This window comes from Lolium perenne, chromosome 4, assembly GCF_019359855.2.
Source record: "Lolium perenne isolate Kyuss_39 chromosome 4, Kyuss_2.0, whole genome shotgun sequence".
Taxonomy (NCBI): Eukaryota; Viridiplantae; Streptophyta; class Magnoliopsida; order Poales; family Poaceae; genus Lolium; species Lolium perenne.
This window is the reverse complement of record NC_067247.2, coordinates 72,055,725-72,068,793: the sequence shown is the minus strand read 5'-3', so window position 1 is coordinate 72,068,793 and position 13,069 is coordinate 72,055,725. Positions and strand designations below refer to the sequence as shown.

The following is a 13,069-nucleotide window of genomic DNA, read 5'->3' as shown; positions in this document are numbered from 1 at the left end:
CATTATGGGTAAACCTCGCGATACTAAGATCGCCATATTACCATCCACTACAAGAAAAGGTACAACTCTGAGTACCTCTGCTGCTCTTGATTCACCATCTGTGATTGATAAACTTGTTTCACCGCCACATGCTTCGCGTGCTGGTACTTCTGCTGAATCTGAAAATTCTCATAATATTGATAATGTTTCTGCTGTGCTTGATGATAGTGGTTCATTGGGATCTTTTCTAGATGCTACAATTGCTAAGTCTAGACAAATTGAAAATACTGAAACTCCTAATGCTACTACACCTGTTAAATCACCTGAACTTGATTATTCTAGTGATGATCTTGATGAGGATTATGTAGAGCTTGATGATGCTTTTATTGAAAAATGCAATGCTACTACTGATGCAAGAAAAATTAAAAAGTTGCTTGCAGAACATGCTGTTAGATATAAACTATCACCTGATCCTAAATTTGCCACATCTCCTATAAACATTAGGGATAAAGATTATGATTTTTCTCTTGATTTATCTCATATAGCTATTGTTGAGAAAACACCCTTTTGTGGTACTGAAAAAGAAAGTGCTGTTGAACACATGACTGAGTTATCTACTCTTAGTGGCGTGTTTTCTGATGATATTAAGATGCGTACTTATTTTGTCGCTAAAATTTTTCCTTTTTCATTAAAGGATGATGCTAAAACTTGGTATAATAATTTGCCTCCTGGTTCTATTAAAAGTCCAAAAGAATTGCTTGATGTTTTCTTCCGCAAATACTTTCCTGCTAGTGCTCAACATGCTGCTTTGCAGAGAATTTATAATTTTGACCAGGAAGATGGAGAGAAATTGCCTGAGGCTTGGGCTAGATTTTGTTCTCTTATTAGAGCTCAGCCTGACCATGATTTGGAAAAGCATGATTTACTTGATATATTTTATAGTGGACTAACTATTGAGTCTAGGGCATACCTGGATAGTTGTGCTGGTTGTGTTTTCAGGAAAAGAACTCTGCATTTACGCCGAAGAATTATTGGCTAAAATAGGCCGGAATCATGATGATTGGTCTACACCTGAACCAACCCCGACACCGATAGTGAAGAAGAGGGGTATGATTAAATTAAATGATGAAGATATGAGGGAAGCCAAGAAGTCTCTTAAAGAGAAGGGTATTAAACCTGAAGATGTGAAGAATTTACCTCCTATAGAAGATATATGTGAGACAATTCCCCCTTCATCCATGATTGAGGTACACTCACTTCAACACTTTACTAGGGAAGATATTCCGTATTCAAAATCTCCTGCTCAATGCTTAGATGAATTTGATAATTATATTGTTAAGCAAGAAAACTTTAATATGAGAGTAGAGAATCATTTAATGGAAAATTCCCGAGCTATTAGTGAATTGCATGGTATTGTGGAGAGAACCTCCAATGATGTTAAGATACTTGTTAAACATTTTCAAATGGTTCAAACTCAAATTGATCAACTTACTAAAGTGCAAAATGACTTGTTGGGAAATAGTTCCAAAGAAAAACATGCTTGTGAAGTAACAACTAGAGGTGGTGTTTCTACCCAGGATCCTCTATATCCTGAAGGGCATCCCAAAAGAGTTGAACAAGATTCTCAACTAATTAAAACTAGTGCTCCATCTAAGAAAAAGAAAAAGAAACATAAGAATGTTGTAGAATCCTCTGAACCTGTTAATGATCCTAATAGTATTTCTATTTCTGATGCTGAAACTGAAAGTGGTAATGAACATGAGGAAGATAATGATAAGAATGATACTCCTGATAAAGAAGAAATTGAAAAAGAACCTGAAAAGCATGCTAAAAATAAAAAGTACACTAAAGAAGACTTTATTACTGAGAAGCATGGTAATGAAAGAGAACCTTGGGTTCAAAAGCAAATGCCTTTTCCTGCTAAGAAACTAAAATCAAAGGAAGAGGAACATTATAATAAATTTTGCGATTGGATGAAACCTTTATTTTTGCAAATTCCTTTGACTGATGCTATTAAATTGCCTCCTTATTCAAAGTATATGAAAGATATTGTTACTAACAAAAGGAAAGTCCCCAATGAGGAGATTTCTACTATGCTCGCTAATTACTCCTTCAATGGTAAGATTCCAAAGAAGTTGGGCGACCCAGGTATACCGACTATTCCTTGTTCCATCAAGAATAATTATGTTAGAACTGCTCTATGTGATTTGGGAGCAGGTGTTAGTGTAATGCCTTTTTCTCTTTATAAGAGACTTGATTTAGATAAATTGATACCTACTGATATATCTTTGCAAATGGCTGATAAATCTACTGCTATTCCCGTTGGTTTATGTGAAAATGTTCCTGTTCAAGTTACTCAGCATTGCTTGATATTAACTGATTTTGTTGTGTTGGAAATGCCTGAAGATGATAATATGTCCATTATTCTTGGAAGACCCTTTCTTAATACTGCAGGGGCTGTTATTGATTGCAATAAAGGCATGGTTACTTTCAATGTTGATAATAAGGAACACACTGTCTATTTTCCCAAGAGGATTGATAAAGTATGTGGAGTCAATACAATTTTTAATGTGAAAACTATCAAAGTGGGATCCATTGATTGTCCTATATATGAGCCTAAAGAAGAATATCAAACTCTTGTGATTGGATCCATATCAATTCAATATAAGGTAACATGATTGATTTGAGGTTTATTTCTTCTTATGTCATATAAAATTTATTTGATAGCAAGACTTGATCAACCTTGTTAACAAGTATATTTTATTGCATAAAAGAGCTAAACAACACTTCTTTCTTTCTTTCTCCCTTCACCTATTTTACTTGCTGTAGCACTTTTGTTTTGCAATATGCTTTAGTCATTTAAGATTTTAGAAATCATTTTATCACAAGTAATCATTAATTTAATACCCAGAAATGTGCATTTTTCAAAGTTCTCTAAAAATTACAAAAATTATACCGTTGGTCCTATTTTTCGACGAGGCACCTGGGAGCACCAGAGGATGACCTGTGGGGCACCAGGGGGTGCCACACCATAGGGCGGCGCGGCCAGCAAGGGGGCCGCGCCACCATGTGGTGTGGGCCACCCCTTGCCCCACTTCACCATCTCTTCCTCCCAGCACCTTCTCTCTCCCGAAAAAACTCGTACCAAGTTTCTCTCACTCGTGTTTCTGCTCAAGAACTCGCGATTTTTCGATCTCCTTGCTCAGCCCAGTTTTCTCAAATTTGGCACATTTACTCCTTGGTATGTGACTCCTTTGATTGTCCAATTAGAATTTCATTTGGTTGAGTATATCTTGAATATTTTGCTGCTGTAGATAACATGTTTAGTGAGCTTGCATGCTTGTTCTAAGTGGAAGAAATTAGTTTTGATGCATGTTTAGTACTCTAGCAAGTTCCTATAGTAGTTCCCTTCAATTACACACCTTGAAATCAAATTTTATAATGATTGTTGAAAATTTCAGAAGGGGAAGATGAAGAAATTTAAGTTTGGAGAGTTGTTCAACAAAGCAACAACCAGCACCGGTAGGCCCTCAAGAGCGTCTACGCAAATTAGGCGATCCTACAATGAGGACGTCATCGCGCCTAGCTTCGCGCCCGAGGAGGACCATGGGGCTCCTAATGCTTCATCCTTCCCTTGTTATGAGTTTCTGACCAATGCAGGGATATTGGATGACTTCTTCACCCTCGTCAACAGGGCAGGCCTAGCCACCTACGTGGGAGACGAGAGGGGACAATATTACAGGCTCACCAAAATTTTCGTTGAGAGCTTCAAGTTCCACAACACGGAATATGAGCCAACAGTCGCATTCAAAATTTATGATATTCCTGTTACCATGAAATTGGAAGAATTTTGTGGTGCATTGGGTATTGCCCCTGTAGGTACAGCAAGGAGGATTGATGACAACCCTCGGGACTTGTTGGAGCTCTACCGAGGGATTACCGGGGATGATTGCCGCACCATCCAGCGAGGGAAGATAAGAAACATTCAACTCCCCGCTATTAAGTATTTCGCATATTACATTAGTACTAGCATTTTGGGTAGAGAAAATACTAGTAACATCTCTAGCTACCATCTTGCTTTCTTGAATGTCGCACTTACTGGACAGACACCTTATCATCTTGGTTCTCTTATTGCTCGCCGCCTGTCTAGCAGGGGGCCTATTTTTGGAGGAACTATTGCACTGCGCATTTTAACACATCTAGATATTCCTCTTGATTCTAATGATGTACCATTAACCCCTAGGAAGCTAGATATTGCTGCTATGAAGAGCCATCGTTTTGTTACTACTAACTCCACTATAGATAATATTGTCTATAAAATGTTGTTTGCTGATGGGAATGAGAAAGAAATCCCTCTTCCCCAGCAGGGTTTGTTTAATATTGACAGGCAATCATGGTCGCTAACAAAGGAGGTGGTGGATGAACATATGAAGATACAAGAGTTCCACCAGCAACATGACTCCGAGAATGCCGAGCCCTCCTACGACTACACCGTCACGTACCCCGACGTTTCCTCCAGCACATACATGGAACCGGGTCGTTCTTCGTCATATTACGAAGACACCACTTCATGGGGACCGTGGGAATGAACTCCACTTAGGCCAAAAGCCTAAGCTTGGGGGGAGGTATACCAGCATCACTCATTCTTTGCATATTATGGTTGCTGGATACTTGTACATACTTGTTTAGTCTCTAGAGTGGTTTTCTAATGAGAGGGAGATGATATTTGGGGAAGTGCTGTCCAAAAACAGATTCTGTGCTGTTACCAAAAAAAATTCGTACGCACAGCCAGAACGTTATTTTGAGTTGCCAATTTTTGAGCATGTTCCCCAGGTTGTTATCTAACTTTCATTAGTTGAACACTTTTTGGTCTGAGCAATGGAAGATTTTTGTTAAATTCGATTTCGGTACTGCTGTCAGGATTTGGCAGATTTCTGTCATCCTGCTTTTCTGTGTTTCTGTTAGTTTGCATTCTTTTGTTTTCACTTTGTTTCTTTCCTAAAACACAAAAAGACCAAAAATATTTCTGTTGTTTCTCTTCACCATTTGTTTATTTGGTACCTTGCTCTTAGTTTGCTTTATTTGCTATCGTTAGTTTGCTATAAGAAAACCCAAAAAGATTTTGCTTTGTTTGCTTGCTTTTCTTTCGTGCTTGTTTCTAATTCGAAAACACCAAAAATATTTGCTGTTCTTCTTTGGTTTGTAAAGTTCATCATGAGTTCAATGGTTTTCGGTGGCTGGAGCGTGGTTTTTATTTCATATTATCCAAGCTACACAAGTGAAAAGGCAATAATGACGATCTACGACAATCTGATTGTGGTGAGAGGCTGGTATGAACTCTATTTGCTTTCATTTTTGTACATATACTCATCCATATGAGCATGCTTAGTTGGTTCATGTGAGGTATATGTTATTTGAGAAAGTCTAGTAGCTCATGATCTCTCATGTTTAGTTCCAATTTATTAATATGAGTAGCATGTCATGGATATTTGCTTGCATTGTTTTATTCATAAGTAAGTATGACATTGTGGTATCCTCCTCTGAATAATTCATTTATATCGACTTGGCACATGCTCACGCATGCATATGACTGAACAAAAAAGTCAATTAAGCCTCGATGATTTATATTGCTTCAGAGTTCTTGTATCACTTTTATGCCTCCGTTAATTTATTTTGCCGCAAGCATAATTATGACAGTTACTGCTCTCTTGATTTGTCGCTCCCTAGTCTTTTGCTAGCCTTCACTCGTACTGAGCGGGAACGCCGCTCGTGCTTCCAAACACCTGAAAACCAAGTTGTTCCATAAGTGTCCACCATAAATACCTATGCATGGCATTTCAAACCATTCCAAGTAAATTCTCATGCGCTACCTTTAAAACCTTCAAAATGCTTCTCAATTTGTGTTAATGTTTCATAGCTCATGAGGAAGTATGTGGTGTTTAGCTTTCAACCTTGTCATTTACTTTTGACGGACTCTCATATGGACTAGTGGCACATCCGCTTATCCAATAATTTTGCAAAAAGAGCTGGCAATGGGATTCCCAGTCCCGAATTAATCAACTTAAATAGACACTCCTCCATGATTTGTGATTGTTGGACGGCACCCGAAGGATTCGGTTAGCCATGGCTTGTGTAAGCAAAGGTTGGGGGGAGTGTCATCATCATAATAAAACTTAAATAAAAAGGCACTCCTTCATGGTATGTGATCATATGTGCACCCGAGGATTCGGTTAGCCATGGTTTGTGAAAGAAAGGTTGGAAGGAGTGCCACCCAAAAATAAATAAATGGGAGCCGCTCTTGTGAGTCCGGTTGATGAGGTAGTTAGTGTACCCATTACCATTCGTTGACAACAACAAACACCTCTCAAAAATAATTTTACTCCTGCCTTACAAATGAAAAGCTCTAGCGCATGTTAATCCCTGCTTCCCTCTGCGAAGGGTCAATCTTTTACTTTTATGTTGTGTCTCCATTCTTTCTTTGAGCACTATCTTGAGAGCACAACTGTCATTCTTAGTATAATATGCTTGTCTCAAAATATGATTGATTGTGGTATAACTTTGATGCTTTTATCTTTGACAATCACTATTTCTAGTCTTTCTATGAACTCAAGAGGTGCCTCGGCATTTATGTTTTGCCGATCAAATACAGGCAAGCGAGATACCACTTTATCATATTCTCTTATGAACATTGCAATCCTGCTTATATACATGCTTCATGGTGCTTATTATTAATTGTTGGTACCTCTCCATGATTGACATAACTGTTGGATGATTTTATTTGCATGTATCTCATTATGAACTGCTTGAGTATTAGCCATAGCATGAGAATATATACATCATATGAGCAAATGTGTTCGTGAAAGTTCTTTTATCGCTCAGTTGTTAACTGAATTGCTTGAGGACAAGCAATAAGCTAAGCTTGGGGGGAGTTGATACGTCCAAAACGTATCTACTTTCCCGAACACTTTTGCTATTGTTTTGCCTCTAATTTGTGTATTTTGGATACAACTAACACGGACTAACGCTGTTTTCAGCAGAATCGCTTCCGGTGTCTCGTTTTTGTGCAGAAATCCAACTTTCGGGAAAATCCTCGGAATTTCTTCAGATGGCCCTATTTTACCAAAATATTGATGGAGCCAGAAGGGCAAAGGAGGTGGAGGCCCGAGGGCCCCACACCATATGGCGGCGCGGCCCAGGGGGGGCCCGCGCGGCCCTATGGTGTGGCCCCCTCGGCCGGCCTCCGACGCCCCCCTTTGGACTACTTATCGGGTTCGACCTAAAAACGCACAGAGAGAAGTCGACATCGCCAGAAACCCTCCAGAGAGCCGCCACATCGCGAAACTCCGTCGCGGGAGCCAGAAGTCTCCGTTCTGGCACTCCGCCGGGACGGGGAATTGGAGGAGATCTTCACCGCCATCACCGCCAACGCCTCTCCATCAACCAGCAATGTTTCCCCCATCCATGTGTGAGTAATTCCCCCGCTGTAGGCTGAAGGGGATGGTAGGGATTGGATGAGATTGGTCATGTAATAGTCATAAGATTGTTAGGGCATAGTGCCTAGTATCCGTAGATGTCACTTTTATGATATTGTTGCAACTTGTTATGCTTAATGCTTGTCACTAGGGCCCGAGTGCCATGATCTCAGATCTGAACATGTTATTGATTCATGAAGATATTCGTTGTTTATGATCTTACCTGCAAGTTGTATACACATGTCGCTGTCCGGAACCAAAGGCCCCGAAGTGACAGAAATCGGGACAACCGGAGGGGATGGTAGTGATGTGAGGATCACATGTGTTCACGGAGTGTTAATGCTTTGCTCCGGTACTCTATTAAAAGGAGTACCTTAATATCCAGTAGTTTCCCTAGAGGCCCGGCTGCCACCGGCTGGTAGGACAGAAGATGTTGTGCAAGTTTCTCATTGCGAGCACGTACGACTAAATATGGAACACATGCCTATTGATTGATTAGTACTTGGATACCATTTTATTATTATCTGCAAATGCCCATGCTTTGATTGTTACATGAGTTTCTCTCATCCATGCAACGCCCGTTAAATCCGTCCCTGTGCCTACAGTATTTTAATCCTGCTGTTTACTATAATCACTACTACTGTCTTTATTTCACCGCTGCTGTTATTTCGCTATTTCCACTGCCATAAAACTCACATTATCGATAAACTCTTGCGAGCAAGTCTGTTTCCAGGTGCAGCTGAATTGACAACTCCGCTGTTAAGGCTTACAAGTATTCTTTGTCTCCCCTTGTGTCGAATCAATAAATTGGGTAATACTTCCCTCGAAGACTGTTGCGATCCCCTATACTTGTGGGTCATCAGCCTCACCGGCTGGTGCACCGACGATCGAAATTACTGCACCGGAGCATCTGGTGGTCGAAATTACTGCACCGGAGCCTCCTCGCTACCCCGTGGACGATATAAAGGAGATGAAAGCATGTCATCTGTATTATCCTATCGGAAACATGTCCATGAAGGTAGCCACCGGCAGTGCTTTACCACCTGGAGCACTCCACCACAACAACCCCATTCCAGATGGCTATGCTCGTGTCACGGTGGAGGAGATAGTCCAAGGGTTTGAGGACCTGGACATTGACATTGCTACACCTGAAGGGGCGACAAGACTTGGAGATGTCAAGCGCCAGTTCATTCTGTGGCAGAAGAAGTTTATCAAGTTTCCAGGCGAGGCGCCAAGGCAAACAAGTCCACCCCCCTCCGGTGGTGGTGGCGGCGGCGGTGGTGGTGGTGGTGGCTCACCTACACCTCCGGCGGGTAAGCCGACGCCGCCCCCCAATTCACCTCCGGCGGGTAAGCAGACGCCGCCCCCCAGTCCTCGTCCGGCGGGTGATCAGACGCCGCCCCCCAATCCACCTCCGGCGAAGAAGCAGAAGCAGTCCTGGGTTATTAACCCGGACCCTTACGTACCTGCAACCACAAAGATACCGGAGCCATCACTTAAGCCTCTCCCCAAGAGGTCTTGGGAATGTAGTGCCGAGGAAGTCGAGGCGGGCGCGGCTGCTGATTTAGAGAAATGGAGGGCGAGCTGCAAGAAGAAAATAGAGGGCGAGCCCAAGCCAGTATTTTCTGATGAGCAAAAGAAGTGGGCTAAGACATTTTTGAACACACCGTCCCAAGCCGCGAAGAATCTCCCTGACGACTATGAACGTGAACTTCGTAGGCAAGCACTCACGTTCAGGAGGAAGCAGGAGGAGGCGGAGAAGCAGGAGAAGAAAAATTTGAAATGGGGAAAGAAGTTGCCCAACTCGGGGAACAAAGTAAACAATCGATCGCCCCGCTCATAGTGCAAGCCGCCGATCCGGATGACCCCCAAATCATAGCAGCTGCGGCAGCACATGGATTGACTGTAGCGAGTGCCACAGAACAAGCGGCCAACTTAGGTATCACTCTTCGTGCAGTGTTAGGCCTTGATGAGGCGCCAATGAAGGACGCAGTATTTACATATGTGGCGAATGGGCCTCTCGTCGAGCCTGCGCAGGAAAATGATCTACCTCGACAAATGAAAGGTCTGCTAAATTGGTACAAGGGTTACATAAAACTTAAAAACGCCAGAGACTATATTTATGCGGATGTTAGACCTGAGCATCACTTCAAACATTACTCTATAACAATTCAACGGAATGAATTGTTCCAGCTGTTCAATCTGCGCGAGCTCGACAAATCTATCATCAGTTGCTATGTTCTGTAAGTGATTTATTAATTTCTACCCCATCTCGTTCATTGCCTGCACTATATATATATATATATATATTGTCCTAACTATCTTGTTGTGTACGCTATTATGCAGATTGAAGAAGCGGGAAATGCGAATAAGGCTCATCCATGATGTTGGGTTCATTGACCCACACATCGTTAATTCATATACGTTAGAACACCACCCCAGGGACGTGGAGGCAGGCCTGTGGCGGTTTCTTATAAAACAGGAATTCAAAAGTGATATTCTATTTCCTTACCATTTTGGGTGAGTGTTTCTGTCTTGAGCACATTCTCTTTTGTTTACTCCATGCATGGTATGTGGCTAATCGATGAGTTATGCATGACTGTGCGTGTATCGTGTCCACAGGTTCCACTGGATTCTGCTAGTAATTCAAATTCATAACTCCACAGTTCTCGTCCACGACTCTCTGAATATGAATTCGGCGCTTTGGGGCGACATGAGAAAAATGATGCAAAAGTAATTATTTTCATTCATTTGCGCTCTATATCGATCGGCCTATTTAGTTCATCATTTCGTAATATCAAAAGTAATTATTAATAACTCTCTTGTTCATTTAATTTTCTTTGCCTCGTAGGGTTTGGAGACGGTTCGTAGATCAAAAGGTCGGTGAATTTAAAAAAGAGCTGCAATTTAAAAGGGCAAAGACTGCGCCTGGGGATATTCAGCCACCCGGGACCAATCTATGTGGATACTATGTTTGTGAGAGGATCCGGAGATACACCACTGAGTGGGAGCCGTCTGAGAACAACCTCAAGAGGATTAACCTTCGGGCGACGCTTAGTCCAGAAGCTCGCTTCCGACCAATTCAAGAGGAACTAGCTGGATGGTTGGCGAACCAAGTCATCGATCCTAGAGGAGAACACTATGTAGAGGACGTAGAACTTTATATGCACTTATAAATTATGTATGGAAACTTGTTCAAAATTGTATATGTGGTCGTCCGATATTGAATATATATTATTGTATATTCCTCTTGAATTCTTTTTGGTTCTAATGTCAAATTTGTTTGAAATTGTACATTCACATGCATGTATACCGTAGAATATGTGAAACTCCTTCAAAATTAAAATAAAACACAAAAGAAATAAAACAATACAACTTAAAAAGTAACCAGGTTAGGTGAACCAGGTTAGGGGGGGGGGCTAAAACCCTAAACCTGCGGCGGCCTTTAGTCGCGGTTGGCGAGCAGAACCACGACTAAAGGTCCTCCGCCCTGGCGCTCGCCTGCCGCCCACGTGGACGGGCCTTTAGTCGCGGTTCGTAAGGAACCGCGACTAAAGCGGGGACCTTTAGTCGCGAATAATAGGTCGCGGTTGCGCAACCGCGACTAATGGCAGTTGCGCACCGCGACCGAAGGCCATTTTTCCACCAGTGTAGCTAAATTATTTCGCGAGATGAATCCAGCCTAGTTTTGTGGTCTCTAGCTCTAACGAGCTAGCTAAATATAGCCAGCAAGGTAAATCGGCAAGGGAACCATACCTGTGCAGGGGACTCGCCCGTGACATTCCGATCAGGGGCTGGAGGTCACCGTGGAGTGGAGCTGTGGACGGGATTGAGCGTGTCGTCGGATTGCCGGACTGCCAGAGACGTGAGAGGCGGCCGGCCCGCCACCAGCGCCTAGCTAGGGTTCGCGGTCGGCGCCAACCCGGCGCGAGCGAGACGACTCGAACAGGGGCCCTGTGCGTGCTCGTCTGTTCTTTGACGATGAGTTCTCACTTAGTTGGGCTGGGTTGGGCCTTTCGAAAACTGGAGCTGGGCTGGGCTGGGAGCATCGGTTAGTTTGGGTAAAAACTGCAGTTTTTCGGTTATAAACCGAATAACCGAGATTCATATGGTTAGCACTTTTCCTAACTTAAACATAACTGAAAAACTGAAAAAAACTGAATTTTGGTTACATTTATGTTTTTTTCGGTTTGGTTTTCACTTTGGTTCGGTTATCTGCAGTCGCCAGTCGGAACCCAATCGTCTGCCACCTATTGGTAGTTTCGTGAATACCACGGGACGGCATGGCCGTATGGACGGTACTCCACAACCCATGTAGGCGTGTAGCTCATCCCCAGGAATAAACGGATAGGATAAATTTCGCATCATATTCGTTTTTAATCCATTTTGAAGAATCTATATCTGGTTTGAAATAATTTGACGGATAAGAATATTCGATTCTGAAGTTGAGACCGGATACAGTATAAAATATGATATGCGAAATAGCACATGACGGACTCGTCAACTCATTGTCTACGAAACATTCTATATTAGTCTTGATATTTCGAATAAAAATATGATTATTTGGATTAAAATCATCGGATCATCCTAAATAATTTTAGGATACAGATATCCAGATGCTGTTTCGCATACCATACTTATAGCGAGAGTAACTGATGTAGCCCCGCCTATCATCGACACTACACGATGGCCAAAGAGTCTCCCAAGTGGACCGACAAGACCTCCTCGTAGGCAAGGGCACGAGCTCGGGCCAAAACCATGCATGATAAGGTGACTTCACTCCTTTATACACTTGACCTCGACACAACCTTGGATGGATTGCTACCTCATGCCCATATCTTTATGTCATTAGGTCTCAATCTCGTCAAGGGCCGGAAAGGAGTAACTTCCATGGTACAAGGAGCTAAGGAAGGGAAGAGGAGCCTTCACCAAGGTGCAAGGAAGAAGAAGGAAGAGAGAAGACGGAGAAGGGAAGAAGAGGCAAGAGGAGGAGGCCAGCCGGCCCCAGGGCCGGTCTGACCGACCTCCCGACCGGCCTGGCCGGTTTGGACTGGATTCTCGACATGTGCCAACCGGAAGCAGTCCCGGGGCTCCGAGGGCTCCACCCGGTCACCGTCCAGCCCAGAATCCGGTTTGGACCGAATGGCCCGGTCCCAGACCCGGTCCAACCGGCCCTGTGACCGGATTTCACGGGTTTGACCCCACCAACTTGTACCTGTTCGACCCGAGCTGCCTTGTACCTCTATATAAGCACCCAGGTCGCCCCCTTTACTCTTTAGACAAGATTTAGGCTTAAACACATCTTTGAGCTTTGTCTCCCTAGGGTTAGATCCCCTTTGTATCAAGGCTACCCTTGTGGGATGTATGGATTTGGATGTGTGAGATTCTAGTGTTACCCACTCTCTCTCTCCCACTCCTTGATTCATCTCTCTCACCGATCTCTCACCTCGGAATTCTACCGCGTGTCTCTTCCGGGTTGATTCTATTGGTGTGGTCCATCGAGCCACGAGGGTAAGATTCGATTGTATCGGGTTGGCGTCCGTGTGTTTATTCTTCGTGTTCTTCTGCCTCTCCCTCTTTCCCCCTTTTGGATTTGGGTCAATCGCGAGATCGGGCCA

The 13,069-nt window shown here is 43.0% G+C and overlaps 1 long non-coding RNA gene across 1 annotated transcript in view; it reads right to left on the bottom strand.

Moving 5' to 3' along the window:
• Positions 1-11,392, bottom strand: part of LOC139830858 (uncharacterized) — a 28,582-nt gene extending 17,190 nt beyond the window's left edge. Inside the window, exon 1 of the long non-coding RNA XR_011744354.1 lies at positions 11,208-11,392. This is a non-coding gene — a long non-coding RNA (uncharacterized lncRNA). The remainder of the gene's footprint in view (positions 1-11,207) is intronic.
• Between the last annotated feature and the right edge of the window lie 1,677 nt (positions 11,393-13,069).